This window comes from Podarcis gaigeae (genome assembly GCF_964106915.1).
Source record: "Podarcis gaigeae genome assembly, chromosome: 10".
NCBI classification, from domain to species: Eukaryota; Metazoa; Chordata; class Lepidosauria; order Squamata; family Lacertidae; genus Podarcis; species Podarcis gaigeae.
Genome location: NC_139686.1, coordinates 44,283,003 through 44,297,577, shown reverse-complemented (window position 1 = coordinate 44,297,577; position 14,575 = coordinate 44,283,003). Strand labels below are relative to the sequence as shown.

General features: G+C 42.4%; 1 protein-coding gene across 1 annotated transcript in view; it reads left to right on the top strand.

Moving 5' to 3' along the window:
* KCNMB4 (potassium calcium-activated channel subfamily M regulatory beta subunit 4) overlaps positions 1–14,575 on the top strand; it is a 30,268-nt gene that overhangs the window by 4,986 nt on the left and 10,707 nt on the right. The window lies entirely within an intron of this gene.

The following is a 14,575-nucleotide window of genomic DNA, read 5'->3' as shown; positions in this document are numbered from 1 at the left end:
ACCAAGGAGAGCTCCTAGTGAGCAACTTTCTCCATTGAAGGCTGGAGGTGAATTGAGACCCTTCTGAGTGTCTGCTGCCAATTCCACCTCTTCTGTGCTCTGCCCTTTTTGTTGAAGAACTGCAGTTCTTGAAAGGCCAACCCACTGACCCGAAGACCGATGCTTCTCCTTTGCTGCATGGGCTCTCACCTGGTGCACTTTCTGGGAGGCAGTCAGTTCCTTGGCCCCAGAGAAGTGCCTACAAGGGTCCTGGCTCTGCTTCTACAGACTCTGGTGCTGTGGGATCTGGTTCAGCAGGTGCCTGTCTGCCAGCTTCATGTTCAGAGCTAGGAACCTGGTCCAGCTCCCCAACTGGTGGCACTATAGCTTCTGACTCAGTGGCTTGGTCACTTCTGGTCTCTAGGGTCATGACACCAACTCATGCCAGCAACAAGCAAACATTGCTACTGCGAAGTCGCCAGCTTAGGAGGATAGAAAGGGCCAAGGAAGCTCAAGAGAAATGGCTCCAGGGGCAGGGGCATGTTACTTGTCCCAGTATCTGCTGCCTGAGGTAGCTACCTCACTCTGCTTAAAGGTAGGACCAGATAGGATGTAGAATAAGAAACATATTGTTCCTTGTGGCAGTTGAGCTATAAGTAAAAAAACAAGAAATCCAAAGTCTTTACTGGATTTGTCATCATCCCTTTTGTTTTCTCTTGTTCTTTAGCTTTGGCCTTGGTGCCTGCCTGCATCTACCATCATCCCCTCCCTTTCCTCTCCTCCTTCTTGCCCTCGTTTACTTACATCATTGCTGCGTTCCCTTGTGGCACAGACATATTTTAAGCAGGTTCAGAAAATGGAAAAACACCTATTGTGCTTAGGAACATCAGAAGCTGCCTCATTCCAAGTCAAACCATTGTTCCATCTGACTTATTGTCTATACTGATGGGAGCGACCTGCCAGCGTTGGAGAATGAACTGGGAAAGGTGTGGTGTGAGAATCTAGAAGAAAGATGCTAGTCATCTCGTGACTAGTAGCTCACGGCTTCGTCTTATTGTTTGGGTAGCTTTGGAAGAGCCGCTTAGAATGGCTGTTGTCCTGCGACAACCATGTTTCACATGCATCCTCAAAGTGATACAAAGAAGGTGCCCATTATCATTTTAAAAGATGCTGTGAAGTTTTGGGTGGGTTCTTTTGTCCCTTATATTTGGCTCAAATCTGAAAGTTCCTTATTTAAATGCTGGGAAGAGTGTATTGTGATTGATTGTGGTGTCTTACAGCACCACGCTGTTCATAAGCATGATGTTCTGAATGAAAAGAAACTGCTGAGCAGAATCAAGTTTGGATATAAATGGCCGTTAGGACTTTTGAGCATAAAAAGTCAAAAATTTTACAGTACAGGGCAGAGGAGGAAAGAGAAAACCAGTTGTTCAGTGGTGCAGCAAAGCTTAGCTGTGGTTACAGGGCTGGACTTACCATGAAGCTGGGCAGAAGTTTCTAGAGAGACTGCCAACTCACTTCCTTCCCCCAGTCGAGGTATCTGATTGGATACTTTGAGAAGCAGCTTGCTGGAGTAGATGGATCTTTAGTTTGACCCAGCATGGCTATTCTTATGTTGCTTGTATGTCACTTTAAAAAAGTGAGCTCCACTTTTTAAGCAGGGTTACCACTCTGCCTTTTTAACTTCAGGTTCAAATGGGTCTAAGATCAGCAGCAAGTTGATAGACTGGGCCAAGCTGAGGGGTGCTGGCTGTCTTGAGGCTGAGGGCTGGGGAGTTGCTGAACATGGCTCAGCATGTGCTCTTGCCAACACACACCTGAGGGGAAGCTTGGTGAACTGAAATGGACAAAGAGATGAGAAGAAAGGGGAGAAAATGAATTCAACAAATAAACTGCAAAAATAAGAGAGAGAGAGTGAAAAACAATGGTGATTAACTGGAACTGGAGGCATCTCCTAGTAGAACAGGAAGCACAATCGAAGCTTAGTTTCCTCAATAGCTGTTGTTTCTATAGCTCCTTACTTCAGAATTTATGTTCAAGACTCATAAAACGGGGTAAAGGGGACCTGCAACTAGTTGAGCTTCTCATTGCCCATGAGTTAGTGTTTCTTGTATCAGGAGAGGGTGACTTCAGAGCTAGGGGATTCTGAGAGAATAAACTGCTTGTAAAACTTTTGTCTACCGGTAAATTCTAGTCAAGCTACTCTGTGTCTAACTTCCCTCACCTCCCAGAGGCCTCCCAGCAGGCTTTGAAGATGTATTTCTCGTCAAAAGTCGGAGACCGCTTTGCACCTTTGTCTATTGGCAGAGCTCGGCCTCTCTTGTTTTTACAGCCTGGAACATTTCAGATCATCACACTTTAGAGGAGCATACGTAAGTTTTCAGCCCATAGGCCACAACATGCCAAGGATCACATGCCAGTGGTTAAGTGGGGCTGGGGGCAGAAGTTGGTGGAGCAATGCATGTAAATGTTACCTTTCTGCAGTAGGGGAGCTTCTACCCACACGCTCATCCGCTCCTCTCTATCCTCTACCTAGGCAAGTAGAGGTCAGGGACACGTTCCAGACCAGTGTTCGAAACTAGGCAGGCGCCAGGCGCATTTTGCTACTGGCACAGGTCCAATTGTGACTGCGTGGAGATTTCTAGGCGACAGGTTGGCTACCATAGTTTAAAAAACCTCTGCCTTAGTCCATAGTTAATACCACTTCCATTTCCCCATGTGTGGGTTTCTCCTTCTTGCATACTGGGACAAGTGAGTTGCTGTAAGAGTGAGCTACAGTCAAGCAATGTGGTTGAGATCACAGAATCAAACAGCTGCAGCGTTGGAACTGATCCCAAGGGCCATCTAGTCCAACCCTCTGGCTAATAGACATTATGTTGTGGCAACCGTAACCTAGGTTTAAGGTGCCATTTGAAACCTTGCTTATATAGCTGAGTTTCTTACGCTGTCAGATGGGTAAAAGCACTCAGAGAACAGTGAGGAACAGTGAGGGGTGGGCCTGGGGCTTGGGGCGGATTCTTATGACCAGATAGAGAGGCCTGGCAGGACATGTTCCGCCCCCGGACCTGAAGCTCCCCACCATGTATGTATTTTCATCAGCCTGCCATGCTTCTGTAGAATTCTCATTCCATTGCTTGCTCAAGGAAAGCTGATCCTCATTTTACATGTTGTTATTGTCTGGATTCTAGTAGAGCTGTTTTACTCCTCTGTGCGTTTCTCACTCTGTTCAGGTGCATTGTACCCTTCAAAGCCGTTGCCACTGTGTTTTTGTTTTGTTTGTTGCTAATGAGGGTGGAGGTAGAGAATAAGAAGCATCTTTCTTGGTTGAGGGGGGAAAACAAAGAAGACACAATGTGGATGCAACAGAGGTTGCGTCCTTTGGTTGCATGGCAACCAAATTTTGCTTCTTTCCCAACTTGATATGCAAGATGAAGAAGGCAAGTGGGAAACCAAAGGAGCGAATGCAGGCTTTCGCTGAAGCCTGGAGAGCGAGAGGGGTCGGTGCGCACTGACCCCTCTCACTCTCCAGGCTTCGCAGACCTCTCCGCAAGCAGCGGGAACACTCCCGCTGCTTGCGGAGAGTCGCCTGCATGCCGAAGCCTGCGCGCGCTGAGCTCAGCGTGTCCAGGCTTCGCGGACCTCTCAGCAAGCAGCGGGAGCCAGCTCTGGGCTCCCACGGCTTGCAGAGAGCTGCCTGTTTGGGGGCTGGGGTCGGGGGAAGCTCGGGCAAGGTGGAGGGAGCAAGATGGATCTTTCCACCCAGTCCACTTGGTTTCCAAATTTTGCTTCTTTCCCAACTTGATATGCAAGATGAAGAAGGCAAGTGGGAAACCAAAGGAGAGGGGGAAATGGAGCAGCAAGGCTGGAGGGGCAGAATTGGCAAGGGTGTAGGGTAGGGGAGGGTTTTTAGGTCAAACCACCTCCAACAATGGAGGTATAAAATAGCCATCAGAGTTGGTAGTCATTATCATCCATGAACAAGCTTTCCCGCCAATTTTTGTCCTTAAGTTCTCAGTTCATGGGCACTCACTTGCAAAAACATTGAGCCTCTAACAACAATACAGTACAAGATTTCGGAAGCAAGTGACCCATAAATATCCCGTCCAGTCCCCCCACCTCATTCTGCTTGGAATACAAAAACAAAAATGGACAAGCTATTATTTTAATTAATTGAACATTACTAAAATGTGTATTTGTGCTACAGTGAGAATTAATGCCTTTAAACAAAATTAGAGATACCATAGTATTTACTTTGGAAATAGACACCATTTCTTGGTGGAAGGTGTCTTCTGAGCATTGCTATTAATTCAAATGTACGTGCCTTTCTGCCTGCCTGCTGTTTAGAATGGATAAAGCACTAACTCTGATTGCTTTGTGAAGTATTAGGTTTTCAGGATGGCTGCTATGATAGGTCATGATGATCCTGGATCAGAAAAGAAAGCAATTAAAGTAGATTTTTCCAATTTACTTGCTTTACTACAGGTGAATCTCGTATGGACGAGATTTTGTGTGTTGCTGAATAAAGGCTATAATCCTAAACGTACTTATTTAGACAACTTGCATCATAATCAATGAGAGTCAATGTTGCCCAATCCCACTCTAGTTTTAGGCAGAATACACACCCACCTTTTTTTTAAGGAGGCTCAAATCTGCACCACATTGTGCACATCACCATCCATATTAGCCATGCCTACATCTGTATATACCATATTTTTCGCCCTATAGGATGCACTTTTCCCCCTCCAAAAATGAAGGGGAAATGTGTGTGCGTCCTATGGGGCGAATGCAGGCTTTCGCTGAAGCCTGGAGAGCGAGAGGGGTCGGTGCGCACTGACCCCTCTCACTCTCCAGGCTTCGCAGACCTCTCCGCAAGCAGCGGGAACACTCCCACTGCTTGCGGAGAGTCGCCTGCATGCCGAAGCCTGCGCGCGCTGAGCTCAGCGTGTCCAGGCTTCGCGGACCTCTCAGCAAGCAGCGGGAGCCAGCGCTGGGCTCCCACGGCTTGCAGAGAGCTGCCTGTTTGGGGGCTGGGGTCGGGGGAAGCTCGGGCAAGGTGGAGGGAGCAAGATGGATCTTTCCACCCAGTCCACTTGGTTTCCATGCTAGCCGTGAAGGAAGGAAAGTCCCTTTCTTCATGAAGAGGTTAACTGACTAAGTAAATTTTAGGTGAAATTAGTTTTGGAAAACTGCTACATTGATATATATACGGAAATTCAGCCAGAGGGATTTGAGGAAGTCACCCAACAATGTTAACAAAAATGGAATTATTACAGTTAGGATTTATGTTTGCTTGTTTATTTTTCTTTTGTTTTTCTTTTTGATGTTTTCTTTATATATTTGTCATAAATTTGGAAAACCAATAAACAATTTTGAAAAAAGAAAAGAAAAGGAAAGTCCCTTTCTTCATGGCAAGCATGGAAACTGGACAGGTTGGTGGAAGAGGAACAGATTGCTCTGTTCCTCCTCTGCAAGTCTACTTGCTAGAAGACTACTTGGTTTGCATTTCCATGCTGGCTGCAGCAGGGGGAGGCTCCACCCCCCCCCAGCTAGTAACTTTTGTGGGCTTATTTGCAAGGCTGGGTAACTTGTTACCATTGATGGGATCCAGAAGGCTGCGTGTGGCATTGCCCTCCTTTGCACATGTCAACATCCTTCTTAAACTGCGGCACCCAGAACTGGACACAGGACTCCAGGTGTGCTCTCACCAAGGCAGAATAGAATGGGACTATGACTTCCCTTGATTGGGACACTCTACAGTGTCTTTTGCTGCTGCATCACACTGTCGACTCATGTTAAGCTTTTAAAGATGAGGTGCACTGTGCTCACTTGTGAGCATTTTCCACCTTGGTTATTGCAGTAGTCTAACCAGGCGGTTACCCAGAGCATGGATAACTGTTGCACCCCACACCTAGAATTCTTCAGGCAGCTTATATGATAATAAAATGTGACCCACGTTGAAACAGTCTCCAAAATCAGAGTAGTGTTGTAAAAGCAGAAGTTGACATTTAAAAAGTGAAGAAACTTGAAACTGAAACTCAGAGGACTAAGAAGGCAGTAGGTTAATCATGAAAAGTACTGAAAAGCCTGGCAGTGAGTATTCCTGTGGATATCAGAACAGAATAGGTTTGTTTCCTCCATTGCCACTTGCCTTATCCCTTCTCTGTTGGTCTCCAGTATCCCCAGTCAGCACAAATGGGAAGCCTACAGGTTCCTGGTGGGCAGTAGATGAATTATTTGACATGGGTTGCTCATATTCTCCTTTCTGGGCTGGTGAAGACATGTGACATAGTATTTTACTTATTTACAAAATAAAAATAAATACATTTGCTTACCTGTCTTCCTTTTTGTGGATTGAACTTGAGCCACAACTCGCCAGGCTTTGTCTCAGAATCTGCTTTCGTTGCTAGGGCTAATGTACATACAGATAAAAGGTAAAAGGACTCTTGGACAGTTGAGTCTCGCTTTCAGGCCGAGGGAGCCAGCGTTTGTCCACAGACAGCTTTCCAGGTCATGTGGCCAGCATGACTAAACCACTTCTGGTGCAATGGAACACTGTGACAGAAACCAAAGCGCATGGAAACACTGTTGACCTTCCTGCCGCAGTGGTACCTATTTATCTACTTGCACTGGCGTGCTTTCGAACTGCTAGGATGGTAGGAACTGGGGCAGAGCAACGGGAGCTCACTCTGTCACAGGGATTCGAACTGCCGACCTTCTGATCGGCAAGCCCAAGAGGCTCAGTGGTTTAGACCAGAGTGCCACCTGCATCCTGCCATAATGTACATATATCGGTCCTTATATAGAGAGTGTTTCCTTCACTACTGATCCCAACGCACCTGAGGTTGTGGATATGGACTTTGAGGTCTGAGTATATCTGCAGGGTATTTTTTTAGAAATAAGTGCTACCTTAAACAGCTCCGGAAAGGATTCAGCACAGAATAGGGCTAACCTGTGAGGACACAAGAGACCCTTCTCATCGACTGCTTATTCATGTTGTGCTCTAGTGGGACTCGTTGGGAGTATAAAGCCAAATTTGGGAGTGCACGACATTGAACATCTTCCCCAGACCTGAGTGGCAATTTTATTAATGTGCTGACTTTCAGGCTCTTCCGGTCTGTTCTATGGCCACAGTAGCTTTTAATTAACTCACAGGGGTGTTGTGAGGGTTACTTAATGTTTGTTCTGAAGAGTTACTGAAGAGTTACTTTTTGGTGCTTAATCATCAAGCAACAAAATGTTAGGCTAAAGGAAGAAATTGAGAATAACTATGCAACCAAGGTTAAAACTTTACTGAAGTTATTTATGTGTGTGTCTATTAGCTATGAGAGGCAAGAGGAATTTGGGGTGGAGTTGTGGGGAGAGAAAGAGAGAGAAGCAGGAGTTCAAAGAAGGAACACAGTAAAATATTGTATAATTGAGGGTTATAAAAGGTGGTTGATTACCTGGAAAGTGAAAGCTAGGGACCTTCTTGTCATCCTGGTTTATGAACCCATTTCAACTTTGTTTGTCCCTAGACACAGCTGCATGCTTTTCTGCCGGAGATATTCCAATTTTCCCAATTTCTTTTTCATTCCATTTCGTTTTTTAACTGTCTCATGCCTTTCTATCTTATTGTACCCAAGGCAGTTTATAACCCATAGAAATGTCAAAATATACAACCCCAAAATACATTGCCATTCTATAACAATTCAGAATACAACCGAAAAGGAACAATTAAGGAAATTCAAGGATTTGTTTTGCTTATAATATTACAAAATGATTGTCAACAAAATATCAGTGAATGATAAATAAAACAAAATCACCCCAAAGATTACAATAAATGGTAAATTAAATTAAAAGCAGCCATGACAATATCAGCAGAAATATAACATACACAGACTGGCCTTGTCTGTTTTGTTAGCTGAGTGAGGCATTGGGAAGTTCCAAGATCTTCAGTATTAGTTGTAAAAAATATATATCAAAAAAATTGGCCGACCTCTAGAGAGGACCTGTCTCTGTTGTGTTTTGTGTGCTGTGCTTTAGCTAGTTCCAAATCTAATGAAATGAGTACTGAGCAGGGTTGCCTTTCTCAGTAAATCAAGACGACTCTTGATCTCAGTGTTGTGGGTTCAAGCCCCACATTGAACTAAAAATTCCTGCATTGCAGGTGGTTGGACTAGGTGACCCTTGTGGTCCCTTCCAACTCTGCTGTTCTGTGATTCTTACATCTTTCATTGCTGTTGTTACTTTTAGTGCAACTGTCCTATGATTACACACTCACTTCTATACTTAGGGCTGTTCTGGCATTTCCAGCTTATGAAAACATTGCAGGGTATTAGGGGTTTAAGTCCCTAGCTGCATGGAACAGTTCAAGTATTTTTGTTTTTTTAACAATCCTGAAAACCTTTTGAACCATTGTCCTTTTGATGATGTGTAGAGTTTCATTCTTTTATGCTGCAGGTGTTTAAGCACCTTGAGATAACCTAATTTTTATCTGCTTAGCAATCCCGCTTTGATGTTGCACATCAAAATGAAGGAATGCAAAGGTTCCGAATTATACTAATAAGGACATATGTCAGTGTTAAAAGTTGTAAGAGACAGCCTAAGGGCAGAGGAATCCACTATCCCGTTAAGAACATTGTTCATTATTAAGTAAAAAATACATAAAAGGCACCCAGTCACAATTGGGACCCTTGATTCCCATTTTACATGAGCCCCCTTGGGTTAAGGCCCAGATATAGTGCAGGTGTCAGGAAACTTTGGCCCTCCAGATGTTGCTAGCCAAGGGCTATGGTTGCTAGGGCTGATGGCAGTTGTTAGTTCAGCAACATCAGTAAAGGCCAGGTCTTCCCAAACCAGTGTCAGTAGTTGTGTGAGTTGATCCTGAAATGTACAGAATAGCATCAAAGAGGCTCAGAAATGGACTGCAATAATTCTGTGTGTTGCTACATGAAGGGTGGTTGTGAATAGCCAAGAGTGAGTATGTCGTATGTATGAACTTGAAAATATCTTTTTAGCATGGACTACTGGATGTTTCTAATACGCTTGCAGAACTGTTCGCCCTTTTGGTTTGCGGTGTTTTTAATTAATTGGATGAGACTAAGTACATAATAGAGGGTATATTTGTTTAGGTAAGTAAATTCTTCGGGCAAAATTTTAACTAAACAAACGCTGGAAGAATTGCATAGAGGAGATACATTTTGATTATTTTACGGATCCCTAAAAAAAACCACCCAGCCATATCCAAAAGTCCTCATACGTTGCATAATCAATCTCTTTTGAACTGGGTAGTAACATACCATATGTGGGGTGGTAAGTCAACAGAGACATTAAAAGAACAGTTTAGTGGGATAATAATAGTGAGTTCCTATGGGTATTTTTCAAAACTTTAAAAGCATAAAAGGTATCAGGATGAATTCATGTAAATCATGCATTTCCTCAACAAGAGTGTATACCAGCTAGTGGCTGCAAGAATCAAACTATATTGATTTGCAACTAAAAAAGACCAATCTTTGGTCGGTACAGCCCCACCAATCCACACCTTTTGTATGAGGATTGAGGTGATTTGGTAAACACTATTTCTTTGGATTTCAAAAAAAGCTTTTGACATAGTTGTGGCATTTGCCCTCCTAGGTGTGTGACATCATAAGGGTTCATAAAGAAAGGGTTAACTAATTGTAAAATGACTAACCAATGGGAACCCAAGGGGAGGAGTTAGAGTTGTTAAGAAGTCGGTCTGGAGTTAGAAGAGACAGAGAGGATAAGTCTGTGGGTTAGGCTAATCTGATGTGAGAGAATCTGTTAAGAGGAGTCAGTCAAACAGTTGAGATAATCAGTCAGAAGGTATTAGGAAGGTATAGGCCGGTAAAGAAACTAAAGTTAAGAAACTGACAAGAATATCATCTGAGAAACCACAAACTTGTTAATACTTATAAAATAAGCTTGTTTATTTGGTTCAATTTTAACAACTGTCTGGACTCAGTGTGTACTTGAGAGTAACAGGTTGGTGGCAGCGGGGAAGCGAGCACAGTGGTGGCACAGGGATCAATAGACCGTTAAACGTCCAGGGAACCTGTGTGATCGCCACAAAAGTGTCTTGCCAAGTCCCTCACCACTGACATCTGAGGTCATGCTCACCCCAGATAATGTAGTGCCAGTTCTAATACAGATCCTTGGGGATCTCAGTGCTTACTTCTCTTTATTGTGAAAACTGACAGTTCAGTATCTCTGCACTTCCTGTTGTTTAACCACTTGTCTGCAAGGGATCTATTTAAATCATTTATATCCTCCTCCTAGTAAAATAAAATCCAGGATGTCTTATAAAAGTCAACAATCAGGATAAGGTGCGCACTTTGGTTTTGCAATGATGTGATTCTGCTCAATCAATGCTTCTGCCGTATATCTGATATGCCAATTTTGGGCCAGCTCAAGTAGATCTCTTCATTAAAACAAAAATTCAAATCCTGTTGATGTCTTCCAGGGAATCGTTGTAGAACATGTATCCTTTAACGTCTACAATTACTAATTACACATAATCAACACACCTTTTAAAAAAAAAATTATTAAGAATTTTGTTAATACAATAAAGAGAAAAGACAGAATAAACAGAAAACAGACAAAAAAGAAACAAACATAAAATTTGACATCTTGTGATACCCATCTTTTCTTCATTTTTGGACTTCCTCACATCTCCCGCTCCTGCGTTCCAAATTTATAAAACTTTAGCCAGCAACTTATCACCTTGTTTCCATTCTTATTGTACACATTTCCAATATTTTGTCCCTAACTTTGAATATTTTTATCTAGGTCTTAGATACCTAATTTTAACATGATATTTATTCAAAATTTATTTTTCTCATAAAATTCACTCATTCTCATAATCTTTTCAACTAACTTTATGGTGCCCTGTTGTTTTCAAATCTCTCATCCTTCTTAACACTCATATAGTTTACAGTGTTTTTGTAAATAGTCCTTAAATTTCTTCCAATCCTCTTCCACTGCTTCCTCTCCCAGGTCTCGGATTCTGCCGGTCATTTCTGCTAGCTCCATGTAGTCCATCAGTTGCATCTGCCATTCTTCCAGCGTGGGCAAATCTTGAGTTTTCCAATATTTGGCGACAAGTATCCTTGCTGCTGTTGTTGCATACATAAATAATGTTCTATCCTTCTTTAACACCCTCTGGCCAACAATGCCCAAAAGGAGGGCCTCTGGTTTCTTAGGAAAGGTATACTTAAATACGTTTTTCAGCTCATTATATATCATTTCCCAGAAGGCCTTAACCCTGGGGCAAGTCCACCAGAGGTGAAAGAACGTTCCTTCAGTTTCCTTACATTTCCAACACTTATTATCTGACAGGTGATATATTTTTGCTAGCTTGACTGGGGTCATGTACCACCTATATATCATTTTCATAATGTTTTCTTTCAAGGCATTACATGCCGTAAACTTCATACCGGTGGTCCATAACTTTTCCCAGTCAGCAAACATGATATTATACCCAATATCCTGTGCCCACTTTATCATAGCTGATTTAACCGTTTCATCCTGTGTATTCCACCTCAGCAGCAAGTTATACATTCTTGAAAGTAATTTAGTCTTAGGTTCTAACAGTTCTGTTTCCAATTTCGATTTTTCCACCTGGAATCCTAACTTTTTATCCAATTTAAAAGCCTCTTTAATCTGAGCATAATGTAACCAATCTCGCACTTTATCTTTTAGTTTCTCCAAACTCTGCAATCTCCAATTGTCTCCATCTCTTCATAATCAACACACCTTGCCTGGTTTGAGGGTCAGGGTAAAGTGGCTAAGAAAGTTAAGGATTCTCGTGCTAAGGCAGTTAAGGATTCTCGTAAGAATTCATCAGAGGAACCCATGGAAAAATTGATGAAATATAGATTATAAGATTCTCCTATCCTGGCTGGCTTATTTACCACTATAAACAACATGGGGCAAATGCCCTCTGGATGGAAAATGGGTATCACTTTCCCGATATATAAGGAAGATGATCATTCCCATCAGCTAGCTAGCTTCTTAGGCATACATGCACATTATTTGATCATTCACCACTTCATTTGTTATCGTTTGACACTTGAGGACTTGCCTCTGATGGAGCAGGCTCCATTGGAAAGTGTTTCCTTTGAGGCTGACACTGGGATTGGGTGACACAAAAGCTCAATCCATGCTCTTAGATCTGTGGCAACACATTTGCACACGGAAGTCAAGTGATGAACATGCATCTGTGAATTAGCATCGTGTTTCCCCGGACATGCCATTGATGATGTATTCTATGTTGTGCAACCAGATGCATTGTAATTATTCAAAACAACAAAAAAACACCCCCTACCGTACAATGAATAAGTTAATTGTTGGTGCATCCCTCCACCCATGTTAAAAGATGACTCTTCTGCCCCCCCTCCTGTTTTATTTCTTAGTAGGGTTCGCTGACATCTGCTAAACCAATAGCTTAGGGGAGGGGCAGAATGTGTACTTTAGTCTCATTAGTACTTCCTACACAACAAAACCAAATTAGCTGCCATTTGAAATCTTCCCCAAACACTTCTTGGAGCTGTAAAAATATTTTTTTTTCCAGTTTCTATAGTATCACAGTCTGATTTAGATTCATAATACCCAGTAAGTCTATTCCTGCACTAGCAAGTGCCACAAATGCGAAGGAACAAAACTCTCTCCCCCAAGAGTGTGACTGCTGGATCCATAACAGTTGTCATCTTGGAGGAAATCAGAATACCTTGATGCAGCCCTCAACTTGTTTGGTTCTTAAAGGATTAGGCCAGGTAAGGTGGAGTAAAGCCTAAAATATAACTGTATCTATCTATATTTATAACTATATATATTCTGTTGGCTTAAAACAGCCTCAGCCCATCTGCTTTGTGGATCTTGTTTTGAAGATAAATTAATTAAATTACATCATTGTGGCCTTCTTCTGGTTCCTTAAGTAGCAGTCTATATTTTTAATCCATGCCGGAGACTGACAGCTTAAGAGACTTGGGACAAGAGTAACTGTGTTTGAACCTTATGCCTTTCTTGCCACTGATTTCATTAACAAAGACCCAGTTCAGAATTTGTCTGTCTGTCTGTCTCTGGCAAGCTGCAGGTTGCTTGTTAGAGCCCAGGGGTGAGGGAAGGATGTGGGTGAGGGACAAGGGCCATAGATCATCATCATCATCAGAGCTTGTGACCTGCTTGAAGGAGGTTGCAATTTCAATTGCCACCACCTGCAGCTAATAAGTATATTTGGTTTCTAGCTGGGAAAGGCATCTGTCTGAGGCCATGGAATGTCAAACTAGACATGGTAGGCTAGATGGATTTGGTCTGAGGGACAGAAAGTTAGGGTTCCAGGTGGAGAAATCGAAGTTGGAAACAGAATTGTTAGAACCAAAGACTAAGGTACTATCTAGAATGTATAACTTGCTGTTAAAATGGAATACACAAGACGAAACGGTTAAATCGGCTATGATAAAGTGGGCACAGGACATTGGGCATAACATTATGTTTGAGGACTGGGAAAGGTTGTGGACCACTGGGCTGAACTTCACCGCATGTAATGCTCTGAAGGAAAATGTAATGAAAATGATATATAGGTGGTACATGACCCCAGTTAAACTTGCCAAAATATACAATTTGTCTGATAATAAATGTTGGAAATGTAAAGAAAATGAAGGAACATTCTTTCATCTCTGGTGGACTTGCCCTAAAGTGAAGGCCTTCTGGGAAATGATATATAATGAGTTGAAAAAGGTATTTAAGTATACCTTCACTAAGAAACCAGAGGCCTTCCTTCTGGGTATTGTCGGCCAGAAGGTGTTAAAGAAGGACCGAACATTTTTTTTGTATGCAACAACGGCAGCAAGGATACTCATCGCTAAGAACTGGAAAACGCAAGATTTACCCACACTGGAAGAGTGGCAGATGCAGCTGATGGACTATATGCAACTGGCCGAGATGACTGGCAGAATCCGAGACCTGGGAGAAGAGAGGATCGAGGAAGACTGGAAGAAATTTAAGACGTATTTACAAAAACATTGTAATTTGGTTGAATGTTAAGAAGGATGCTAGATTATAAATAATTGGCCACCACTAAATTAGATTTGAATTTGATAAGTGAGAATAAAGAAAACATAAACCTTTTGGAGAATTGCTAGATTGTATTTAAATGAGTGGATATAAGATTGTAAACAAGTTGATAATTTGCTTGGAAAAACTTTTTAACGATGTAAGTGGGAGCGGGAGACGTGAGGGAGTCCAAAGAAGTGATGAAACCATGTTTTGATATAAGTAATGTTGTTTATTATTTGTGCATTTGTATCAAAAAACCTTAATAAATATTTATTTTTTTTAAAAAAGGATTTGGTCTGAGGGTCTTCAGGTGAACTTGAGTGCCTGCGGTGGGAATCTGTGCCCATGTTGATGAATAATCAATCCTTTGAAACACTTTATTGGTACTCTATGTATAAAGATGGAGAGCACCAAGCAGTAGGCCTGGAGAACAGGTGGGGTTCTAACCAGCTGCCTGCTTGGAAAAGAGTATGACATTGAGATTGAGATTATAATGTTTGTGCTCAGAAACTTCAGTCCCCCTCTCCCTGGGATCCACCTCTAC